The sequence below is a fragment of the Ammospiza nelsoni genome, chromosome 8 (genome assembly GCF_027579445.1).
Source record: "Ammospiza nelsoni isolate bAmmNel1 chromosome 8, bAmmNel1.pri, whole genome shotgun sequence".
Lineage (NCBI taxonomy): Eukaryota > Metazoa > Chordata > Aves > Passeriformes > Passerellidae > Ammospiza > Ammospiza nelsoni.
The window spans coordinates 16,662,569-16,674,858 of NC_080640.1; the positions used below are offsets into that span (position 1 = coordinate 16,662,569).

Here is a 12,290-nt window from a genome sequence, read left to right on the forward strand (position 1 = left end):
TTCACAGGGTATTGGAAACAAATATTTTGTGGTTCTTAGCATGTTCTGTAGGCTGCAAGGGAGCAGGCATTATTTCAGAGTTGCCTGATTGTGGAGACTCACAGGGCATGATCAAAGAAGTCTTTTACAATCCTGTGCTTTAAATAAATTTCTAGCAGTTCTGTATAAGCACAGAATCTAGCAAGTCTGTGTAATTGGAACAAGTAATGGTGGTGTGCTCTGGTAACATCTTAAAGAAGATACATAATTTGAAACAATTACCTTGGTTCTTAATCAGGTGTTCTCCTTGCACCACGAACATCTTGCATCATCAGAATTACATTTTTGGTTTCTGGTCATTTATTTCACTTCTACTGAAGAGTTTATTAGACTCTCTCTGAATTAATGGAAATCTCACTTGTGAGATTTTTGTTATTATATAATCTCCAATACTTAACTGCTTTACCTGTTGCTATCTGATTATATGCTTCTGCCAGTTCAGTTTCCTTTTACACTGCTCTCTACAATAGTATCACCTGCTTATTCTGAGGCTTCTCCAGAGAAAATCTGCTCTGCAATTAATGCTACTTCAAGTCTCCCTGCTACTCCACAATGGAAAAAAATAAACCAATCAGCGATACTCAGAGCTACATTATCAGAAAAATTCCAGTGGTGTACTCATGCACAGAGCAGCCTGATACAGCTGTTGTCTCCATGGGCAAGACTATGTCTGCCCCACAGACTTCCAGGATCTGTAGGTCACAGAGCAAACACTTTGCCAATTTGATATATGCCTCCTTCCAGGGGAAATGTATTTCTACAACAGTATGAACATAGGTTTCAAGTTTGCTAATGAAGTCACAACATAGTCTATGCTTTTTCACAAGACATCCTAATGGATACTTGCTATAATTGTATTACTTTTAAAAAAATCCTTGTTTCTGTAAATAATATATATTTTCTTCCATTCTATACTGCATTGTACACATATATTATATAAAAATACCAATTACAGATAATATTTTCCCCCTCAAATTATCAAAGCCACTTACATCAACATATACAGCTCAGCTAAACAATAACCTCAAGTCTTCAAATAGTTTTATAGAGTTTCATCTCTCAATTTCCATTAAATTAAAAGACAAATGAAAACAATGAAAACAAACTGTAAGAAGCATCCAGTGACTCCTACTAAAACTGTTACCAACAGATTTTGTTTTCTTACAGTTGAAAACTGGCAGGAATGCAAATCAAATTGTATCACACATGTCAAACAGCTTCACAATTATGCAATCAACTTGCACTGCAAATTAAAAACAAGACTTGCTACTAGCTCTTAAGTCAAAACAAATTTAAAACGTCAATAAGCTCAGCAAAAGCAATCCTCAACAAAATCTACGCATGACTGTTATGATGGCAGAACCAGAAAACAAACAGGCTTGAAGGGAGATAGAAAAGTAGCAACCAAATTGCCTCATCTTTTACAAGACAAATTAAGGATATTCACAATGTCTTAGGGAGCTAACTACTCTATTTCAATCGATTTTCAACAGGAGTTCTCTTTGCAGCTCTCTCAAGAATAAAACCTTTAAATTAGTAACACAATGTTTGGTGGACTCCATTTCATTTGAACTGGATGGGACTCATTCATGGGAACTGCCACTTTGTCAGCCCATTGAAACAGTCAGCTTTGCCTGAGAAAACTAAACACAGACAACTGTGCATTCAAATTGTAAAACAGAGAATGCTTCTTCTGGATAAACTAAGAGAAAATAGGGGGCATACCAAGATACCAAGCTTCACATCCTCCCTATGATCTTTTTTGACATCAATTTAACATATATATGTATATAGAGGTCTGTGCAGCAACATATTCCATGTGATGCTGTCCATCTAATCATATGACTAAAGTCACTGTGGAATTTGGCCTACTGAGTTAGATAAAAAACCTTCCATAAGAAAAAGGAAAAATAAAAGCCCTTTAGGTATTTTAGATGTTTTTAACAGTTCACATTAATAAATGAAAGTCACTGCATGTAATATTTCACAGAAAGCATCATCTTGAAATTCTAATGATTTTTATCCACTATACTAATGGTAACAATTAAGCAAAACTGATACATTTAGTTGATTCTTCATGTGAATAATGTGCTAGTTTTGAGGAGAGACAAACTCAGGATTCTAGCCAGAACCTATTCTCAAGTGAGCAATCAGCCCATAACTTGGCATCATCTGCCAGTTCTGCAGTGACATTAGCTTAGGAAGTTGACTGCTGGTTTGCCCAGCCTTAGCTCCACGACTGCGTGCAACCAAAGAAGTTTGTATAAATGGTGTCAAGCATGTGACATTATCATAATGGAGTTTTCTAAAGAAAAGATGTATAAAACAATTCTCGAGTATGCAAAATAAGCTTGATATTGTTTTTGCAATTATAGAATCCTGGCCTTCAGACTCTGCCTGCATGTAAGCAGCATATTCTTGGTTTATGTGCATTTAACTGAATGAAAACAAAATCAATGAGAAACTAAGAGACCATGTTTACCATCCCTGCATCTTGAACTTCCTCTTGTAGTACTTGGAAGTCTGGATTTAGTGCAGTGCTAATGAGATCATGTGGCTTTTAGCTGACTAGGCTGTGGCAGTTTGGACTCCCTGTTTTTAGGGTTCTCGACAGAGCAGAGCTGAGTCTTTCTCAGAATACAATGAATATATATGACCCTACTTTCACAAAATTGTACTGCCTGCTGAAGCTCATTCTCACATTTTGAACTTGTCCAGTCTCATCAACTAGACATGTTTGTGGACTACTTGGCTACAAAGTTCTGAAGGAAAAAAACGTTGGTGAGAAATGTAGCTAATACTTCAGGAAATTACATGCTTTTGAGTCTAAAATGCATACCAGTACAGGCAAAGCCCTTCTAGAAATCAAGATGCTTGTATACAACAAAATAATACCTGTTTTGGTCCTTAAATATATAATAGCACTTAATGAAAACATCTATCAAATGTACAAATTGGATCATTGTATTAAGAATCCTGTTCTGTATACAGAGAAACAGATCTTAATTTCCTCCTCACAAGGAATCACAGTCTTACTAAAATCACTAAACTGCCCTGCAGGGATATCTATACTTACATGGCAGGTTAACTATATTTATGTTACATCTTTAGGCCTGGATTGTACAAACATTACTATCTTGCTTCACTATGCATGCCCAGAGTTCATGCAAGCCTACAGAGCTTATTAAAATTGTGACTATCAGTTTTCATCAAGCTTTAATCTAGAAATTCATGCAGGAATGTACAGATATATGTAACAGTCACCTCCTTATATAGTAAAAAGGTGTGTAAGTCAGTAGAGAGAATGCATCATTCTTTACTTTTGTTTCATACCTCACTGCTATTTCTAAGCTGTGTTGCAAGAGTTCCAAATTCTATAGCGACTGTCAAACACTAAGAGATTCTATGAGATGAGATTTATCACAGCTATAACAGCTCATCTTCAGATTTCCAGCTGACTTTTCACTGTATCAACACACTTGAAAAAGCACAAACATACCCCTAACATTTTTACTTGAAAAATTTTTCACATTTTGTAATGAAATGAGCTCCCATAAATGTTAAATACATTTCAAGAATGGTTTTCCAAAGCAAATGACAAACTATGGTAAAGATATCCAATTTCTGACCTTTCTACATTACTGCAATCTGTGTGCATTTTACTGAGTTTTTTTAGATGTGACTATTTTCTTCAGTGCTGTAATAACTTTAGGTTCTAGAGGCATGAAGCTAGAAGGTATTACCTATCAATTTATATGGCTAATCTCACTCCATTCCATAATCTAATATCCTTGGGAAGCTTTTAAGAGTAAAAGGCATAATACTCTTAAAATTATTTCCCTTTATCACGAATGCATAGATGGGAATATGAAATTTTGACAAGGAATTTGGCTTATGAGAACTTGTTGATACATGTAACACACAGTCTGCTCCTATCATCATCATGCTATTTAATAATTCACAGTTAAATACAAGACCTCAGTTGCCTCAGCTCAGTAGGAATAAAATTAAGGAGATTTACATTTTTCCTGCTGAGAAATATGGAATTCTGTCTAATGTTTTATCCTGTGTCTTTTAAACTTGTCAGAAACACTGGTGCCAACATAACCCTCTATCAGTCAGGAACTAAAATATGTATTTGGGGGCTGTGTCTTCCATTATGCATCAACTTACCCAATTCTTGACAGAAACCATTGTTACAAAATATGTCTAAAACAGATAATTTCAATAATAAAATAGCAATTCACAGTTTTACCTGATATATTTAAAATCTATTGTACAATTTTCTTCATTGCATCTGTTTTTCTTAACATTTGTACCAGTGAAGCAATACCTTTACCCTGCCTTTTTCTTTATATATCAGTTAATAGTATAAAAAACTCAAGAACAGTTGAAAACATAAGATGAGGTACTGAAACTGGTTTCTTATAATCCTATTTTTTGTTAATGTCCCTCAGTCAATAAGGAAATGCAAATGAATTTCAGTAGAGACTCAAAAATACTCCTGAGAAGTAATGCTTTTAGTGCAATTAATATGGTGCTAACAAAACCACCTAACAAAGATAGCCATAACAAAGAGAAATGGAAAGTGTACTGGTTTGTTGAAGATAGATTGCTTCCAGTCACTTTTTTAAAGAAGGAAAAAGTAACTCCATAGTTTGTCTGGATTTTAGGAACCCCTGGCCAAATCTTTACATACAATTTTTACTCAGTAAAAAGTCAATTTTACTATGCTTGTTAAAGCAAACATCCTTGCTATGAACATGACCTCTCAATGGTGTTATTTTCCAAACCACTGTCACTGATGTACACAGGAGCCATTTAAATGGCACTTAGTGGCCAAAGAACAATAAAACTGTAACTGTGGGAAATAGTAAAAGTAAGTGGAGCCTCCATCACTGAAAACTTTCAAAACTGAACTGGATAAGGTCATGAGCAACCTTATCTGTTGATCTCACTTTCAGAAGGGGACATGGAATAGATGAGCTCCAGAGATCCTTTCCAACCTCAGTGATCCAGGGATGCTGTGAAATACCAACCAGAATTACTCAACAGGTCAGGAATATGTTCATTTCATGCAGTTTTAGGCTGCCTGCAAACAGCAAGTGTATAAGGTGTTGGTCACTCCAGCTGGGTCTGAGCTGTATCAGAGGTGAATGCCACGGTGAGTGCTGGGCTCTGCTCTCACACCACGACTTTGGTCTCTCCTGAGACCAGTGGCTACCTGGGACACACCCAAGCCTGCACTGCCTCTGCCACCTCCTTGTCTGCATTATCCATTGGCATCCACTGTGCTGAGCACCATAATGTCAGCTAAACAAACCCACTGGCTTCTCCTAAAGATCAGCACAGATTGGTATCAGATTGCACAGCAGCTTTGTGTCCATTCCCATTTGCTCCATGATATATCTAAAAAATTCAATTATAGAAAATCTACTAATTTAAGGACAAAACTACCATTTTATAGTAAGCTTCCTGGAATAGTGCATAACAGCAAAATACACAGTCCTGTTAAACTGGGTTAATGGCTGCTCTGCATGGCCCAATTTCCCCCTTTTTTCCCTTCATTCAAGTTTTTTCTATTTCTCATGTCCCTTCTGCATCCCCCTGCTTCTGTGGGTTGCTCCATTTCTTAGAGGCACTAAATTTTAACTCAAAATCTGATGAACAAATGTAGCTTCCTGAGAAATAATTGTGTTTTCAAAATAGTATAGCTTTGGGGTAGAGATGTTATTCCATATTATTTATGCAACAGGAGTCTGAATTCTTCACAAAGAGGAAAACTCAATAATCTCAAATTCCAGAAGATGTCCTTTCACAGTACAGAATTCTACTCCATCAATTAAGTTCTATATTCAGGTCACTGCCTGACTTTAGAACACCTACAACCCAACTGTCCTAGAGGGGACTGCCATTCCAGAAGTGGATAATTCAGGCTGGAAATGGGCTCTCTGTTGGGCATGGTTCAGGATGAGAATGAGGGTAGCCAAATTTAGGGTCCAGGCTATGTATTATCACAATCCAGCTCTAGGGAGATCTGGGCACAACTCCATGGACTCAAGCTTTAATTAGGTCTGTTTTCTGCTTTTCTGAAAGCACCAAGGAAATCATACACCTTGGGAATTCTGGGGCAACTAGCACTGCCCAGTAAAAGAGCTCTGTTGAGCAAAACAGCCACAGAGATGTGTGCCTTTTGGTCTTCTGTGCACAAAGGAACAGCCTGTGTATTTTGGGGCAGAGAGGGCCAAGGGAAGAGACAGGATGGAAAATTGCTGCCTCTACAAGAAAATAAATCAGAAGAAAATCTAAAGGTTGACTGCAGTATTTAGTAAAGGAGTAAAACAAAAGCTGTTTAAAAGAAAACAATTTGTTTTTTGAAAGGGAAAAGCAGATCCACTCTTTGAACCAGCTAACCCCATTAATAGCAGAAGTGAGCAGATATATCAGCATAATCTAGTCACACAAGCTCCAGGGCAAGCTGGGTCCCATTTACTGAAACACCTGACAGTATTTTATTGGTATTTAACAAAACTGGCTAGATTACATTTAGGGCAAATATATCCAAATATATCCATTTAGCTAATACCTTCAGCTGCAGTGGAAATATACCCTTTTGAGAGTCCATCTGCTCTAAAAAGTCTACCCTATCAACTGTGTTAAGAAAAGGATGCATTACTGAGCCTGTTTTACATAAAGACTAAAATATTTCTAGCTGTTTCCTAATAATTTTTGATGTCAGCAACACGGGAAGACATGACTGCCTAGGAATTAAACCTCCAACTCTCAAATTCCAATACAATGTGTTAATCACAACATTAGTCTTCATCTGAATGTTAATTTGACATGCATTTAAACCAGACAGCTAATCTCTGAGGTGATATATTTTACTTTTAAAAAATAGCCATACTGAACATTTAGCCTACATTTTGGCTCATACTGCTTTTGATACCAGCTCCTGAAAATAGTCAAGATATTGACAGATAGTTTTAGAACAGGATTGGTAAAAAATTAAGTCTCAAATTCTCAGCATATCGAGGCAAGTAAAACATTTTGCAAGATGCAATATTTGAAGATAAAAAGCTGGATTCTTCAGAACTTCATGCCTTTATATAGTGTATGTCTGTGTATTTATAGATACAAAATTTTAAATGTTTGTGACTGAAACAGAACTTTTTGTTTTAATTGCATTTTTGAATTTGGTTTTAAGCAAGGGCAAATGATCACTTAAGATGGTTAAGATTCAGACCCATCAACTCATCTTTTTTCATATTAAGAAACATCTCATGAACATGAATATTGCTGTTTACACAGCCTAATCCCACACAATACCATCATGACTTCCTGAAACAAGTTATTTTTATGTCTCTATGATTTATTTAAATGTACTTTTACCTCTGCTGTGATGAAGAGATTGATTGTTAATACACATCTAGAGCTGATATAGTGTTTTACAGCTATACATGACTTACTAAAAAGGAAATAAAAATGCACAGTTATGCTCATTTACAAAGCAGCAGTTAATATTAATAATCACTGAAACAGAAATACTGTTTTATGTTTGTAATTAACTGAAAGTATTTTTGGTTGGAAATAGAAGAATTTCTGTTACTTTTACAGATTCACTGTTACAGATTCACTCTACAGTGAGGTTTAAATATAATATGTCCATCATTGCACTGTTTGCAGTGTGGTTAGAAGTGTGCTTGTAAACTACTCTCATTCCACACACGCACAAGTACCACAGTCTCCCAATAACCAGGGCTGAAGACATCAAATAAAGGATACCACCAGTGCCCTCAGTGCATTGATAACTGGGAGAACAAAGTGTCACTCCTAATTCCTGTCATTCTTATGTGAGAAAATTCCAGTGCATTATCTAACACAAGTGTGCTGGAAGCCCGTGGACTATTCAGAATCAAAGTGGTCCTCTGGTCCACTGCTCTACTGCACTTGTCAGTCCTAAAACCAAAATGATGCCATTATAGTCCCAAGGGTGTTTTGTTATGTTTGCTTAGGTTGTGATCACTGCACAAGCAGAAATTGCTCATTTGAGACTGCCAAATTTGTGTTCTTTTTCTAGTCCCTTCCTCAGACCTCCCAAATCCCGATGGTTAGACATTAAGTATCTTCTATTCTGTCTAAAGTACTTCCAATACTTCATAAGCTCTCAAGCAAACTCTCTACTTCACAATGGAGTCAGGGACTCACTTCACTAGCACGTGAGCAGAGGTCAAGAAAGAATAAAGAATAATGTTTTCACACAATATTCAAACACTGTTATGTAAAGAAAACTACTCACATGAGGCACACTAGACTGCTTACATCCCTATGGACTCTGTGTCAACAAAAATAACAGCACCTTTTTTTCTCTCTATTCCCAAAACAGCACTCAGAGTAAACCTGCAAAACTTGGTAGATTCCAGCAAAAAATTCAGTTCCACCAGACTAATGCCCAATATGATCTTTCATATCTCATTTCTCTAAAAAAGGAATGCATTGTGTTAGACAGGAGTAGGCACAAACATAAGATATTCAGTCAAAACATCCAAAAGGCTCCTGCACAAGAAAATTGATACTCTAGTAGAGAAAGCTGAGGATTATGTAATGCACACAACTGTATAAGTAGTCTGTTTTCTGCAGTGAGAGGAATGAAACAGAGTACCTACTGACCTTAATACAACTTTTGTCCAAGACAAACATAAATTCTTATTTTTCAATTCTTGAGCAACTTCAACGGGACACACAAATAGTACCTTGAATATCTTTTATGTGCAGATTTCCTTCTCAGTCTGAGTTAGAAATATTCATCTCCTGCACCATGTGACCTATGAAATGTCTTCAAAAGCACTAAGGTTATCTATAAAATACTGTGTTCCTCCTTCCTGAAAAATATTTTGTTATTCAGACATTCTCTATGGCTTTTTATAGCTTAAGTCTCAAATGCTTCCTAAGTCCTCCTGCTAAATAACTGTACTGGGCCTGGCTAGGACAGAATTAACTTTCTTCCCAGCAGCTCATATGGTCTTTTAGTTACCTCCCCAAAACAGAGCTGATAGCACACTAAGGTTCTGCCTATTCCTGAGCAGTGCTTGGCCAGCACACAGCCCTTCTCTCTTTCTCACTCCAGCCACAGTGAAGGTGCAATACATTGGCAGAGGATACAACCAGATGATCTGAACTAAGCAAGGAGATATTTCATGCCATGTAACACCACATTCAGTCATGATAAGGAGTAACAGGGGCCTTAGGGATGTTAGCTGTCATTTCCTTGGAACTGAATGTTCATCAGTCCTCTTGCAGAATGTGGACAGTAACTTTTTGCCCCACTTGCTTTCTTTCCTTCCTCTCATCTTTCATCTATCCTTCACTTCATAAACTTTAAAACTTTTTTTTTTACCTCAATCCCAAACTTTTCTTAGTTTTTCTCTTCCCTCATCTCACAGGGGCTTGGGGTGAGTAAGTGAGCAATTTGTGGTGCTTAGCTGCCCACTGAGCTTAATCCACAAAAACAATATAATAAACAAAAGGAATGATTTCCCACCTTTCTGTTGTGCTGCCCAGTGATGTATGAGTAGGAACTGGGTGTTTATGCACACTTGTGACTAAGCCTGTATTTGTGTTACAAGAAGATATGGGCTGTCTCATTTCTCCATGGCCAGATGCAGATGGGCATGGTATGACATGACCAACGTCACTGAGGGATGCAAAGAATGCAGGAGTGGGCTGGGTGCCAGATGAAGTCCTTACCTAGCCAGCATCCAGCTCAGTTTCTAGTTTGCCTATAGGTCAATTAGCATAATGAGAATAATTTTGTGTAATGCTATACATTGATTATGAGTTATCAACATAAACGCTGTCAGCGGACTTGCCACAAACTAAACACAAAAATTTTACCAGAACATAGCCATGAACTGCACATGTTTCTCACCCAGGGAAGAGGATGTGTGACAAGATTGTGACAGATGTTAGGGACATTGTTCACATTGCAGGAAGATGTTTCATGTCTATGGTAAATAAATGCTTTACAAGAAGCCATACAGATTTATGGCATAATCTCAGACAGATATTGATATCAAGTTATTAAATATTGTTAAGACTGAGAATATACTAGATACAAATGATAGTATTTTTGGGTGTCATCCCACTAAATACTTGTTGCTTTTACTGCAATTCATAGAAAGGTATCATTTGTATTACTGAATATTCTTAATGTCCTCTCACTGAGCACTAAAATGCTGTATTACATCAAAAATAAAAACCACTTTGCATTAAGTTTTCATACATAAATTTTATGGGTAAAATAGAAATCCAATGTAGAGTCTAAGTCAGAAGTCATTGCAAACCGTTTTCCCTACTGACTTTAAGGGGATTTGGACCTGTGGCTTTTGACTCTTAAAATAAACACTGCCTTACTGTCACATATGAAAAATATTATGAATAGAGAAGAACTAGTTTAATCTACTTCTTGGAGCACACAGAGAATCTCCTAAAGGGGCTTAATGATTACTGCACATCTGAAGTAAAGCTCTGTCTTGCATACCACTGAAATATTGTAAAAAGATGGCTTAAAGAATGTGGTTAGTAACAGGGATATTTATTGATCATAACAAAATATTTATTTTGTGTCAGTGGTCTGAAAAAAATTGCCACAACGAAGAGCAGGAGCCATAAAGATAAGAACCCTGACTTCTTATGGCTCCTAAGCATATGCTAGTTTTATTTACACAACATACACCCCTGTGTTACTTTAGGGAAGCTGGGCATACAATTCCACACGATATTTATTTCCTCTAATCTTATTTTAAAAATAAATATGAGCCATTCAATCGAGTCTGATTTTCTTCTTTCTGAAAGAATTCTGGAATGCTGATCTTGGACCATTCTGCACCTTAGCTGGTTTGTTTTTATTAATGGTTAAAACAACACATATTTTCTAGGTTTATTTTTAAATAACATAAAAATATAAATGGAGAAGGGTTTAATACAGAACAAACGAGGAACAGTATTTTTACAGAAAACTTCATGGCTAAGCAGATGTCTAACCTACTTTGAGACCAGCATGTTATGCAAATACAGTACACAGCTCTCCCTTGTATCCCAGGGCTATCTTTTGCAGAGCAGCTGTTGCTTTACTTTCCACATACTTTTTGAATACTACTCATCAAAAAAGAACATAGAAGACCATTTAAAACTTAAGCAGTCAGGTATTTTACAAGGGACCCTATCATGCCTCTATAAAGTGCTGACAAACCACACTAGATGTGTTGTGCTTTGAAAATGTCTCACCTGATTAATGTCATCCTGCTCTCTTTTTGTTACAGATGTCTCTGTTCTGCTTTTTCTGAAATAGCAATCTGAATTCTGGAGAATTTCAGGTAATTGTGCAAAGAACTCTCTGCCAGGACTGCGTGCAATTAAACTTCCAAAAGTTACAGCAAAGACTGCAGAACCTTTACTGTAATACATATCAAGTAAAAAAAGGCCAATCATCTAATCTGAGTTGCATTAAAAATATTTTCTCCTGTAGTTAAACAGATTATTTTGATTAAAGCATCCTTCTTAATTTTCTATTGTAAAGAGTGATCTACAAAAATCATCACTGGTTTCAAATGTTAAAAAAAATTAAAAATAGTAGTCTGAATTACTCTGGTTTTTATTACATAATTTGCTAATATACAGTAATTTTCTTTTCTTTTAATCAACTAGACTGAATAATCTGGTTTTGAATACTACTTACTTTATCTCAAATTTTTCCACTTAGTTAATGAAAGATAATATCAAGAGATGGCTTGATTACTGTCTGGAAGTGCCACTTTAGCTTTACTTTAACTAAGCTGTGCCCCCAGCCATCCATGAAAAATCATGTGTGCCAAGAACTCTATCTTTCTTTTAGGTTTTCTCTATAGAACTTTCAAGATTTCTGCGTCCTTCTTGATGTGCAATTGCCAGAATCAAATTCAGAATGAGTGACGATCACAGCATTAAAAACCACTGAATCAATTTAATTCAACAACTGTTTGATTTTCTCCTTGCCCATTCATCTAAGACTACCTTCATTCTTTTGTGTCTCCTTGACACAGGCAGCTGATTATACCATGACCCTTCAAAACGCCTTTAGAAGTCTGTGCTTTGTGAGGGAAGAATGAGGCACTCTGTAAACAGAACCTACAAATAGTTTCTACACAGTGATTTCTCTTTTGCTATCTTTCGTATTCTTCTATTTTATTATCTTAGATCTTAGCTCTGGAATA

The 12,290-nt window shown here is 36.4% G+C and overlaps 1 protein-coding gene across 4 annotated transcripts in view; it reads right to left on the bottom strand.

The window, feature by feature from the left end:
* The window catches only part of PCGF5 (polycomb group ring finger 5), a 100,067-nt gene that overhangs the window by 41,955 nt on the left and 45,822 nt on the right, over positions 1–12,290 (bottom strand). For 3 of the 4 annotated variants that reach the window (XM_059477446.1, XM_059477442.1, XM_059477443.1), the window contains exon 3: positions 8,793–8,864. The exons of the other annotated variant lie outside the window; for it this stretch is intronic. The gene's annotated coding sequence lies outside the window, so the exon portion shown is untranslated. The remainder of the gene's footprint in view (positions 1–8,792; positions 8,865–12,290) is intronic. 4 annotated transcript variants of the gene reach the window in all.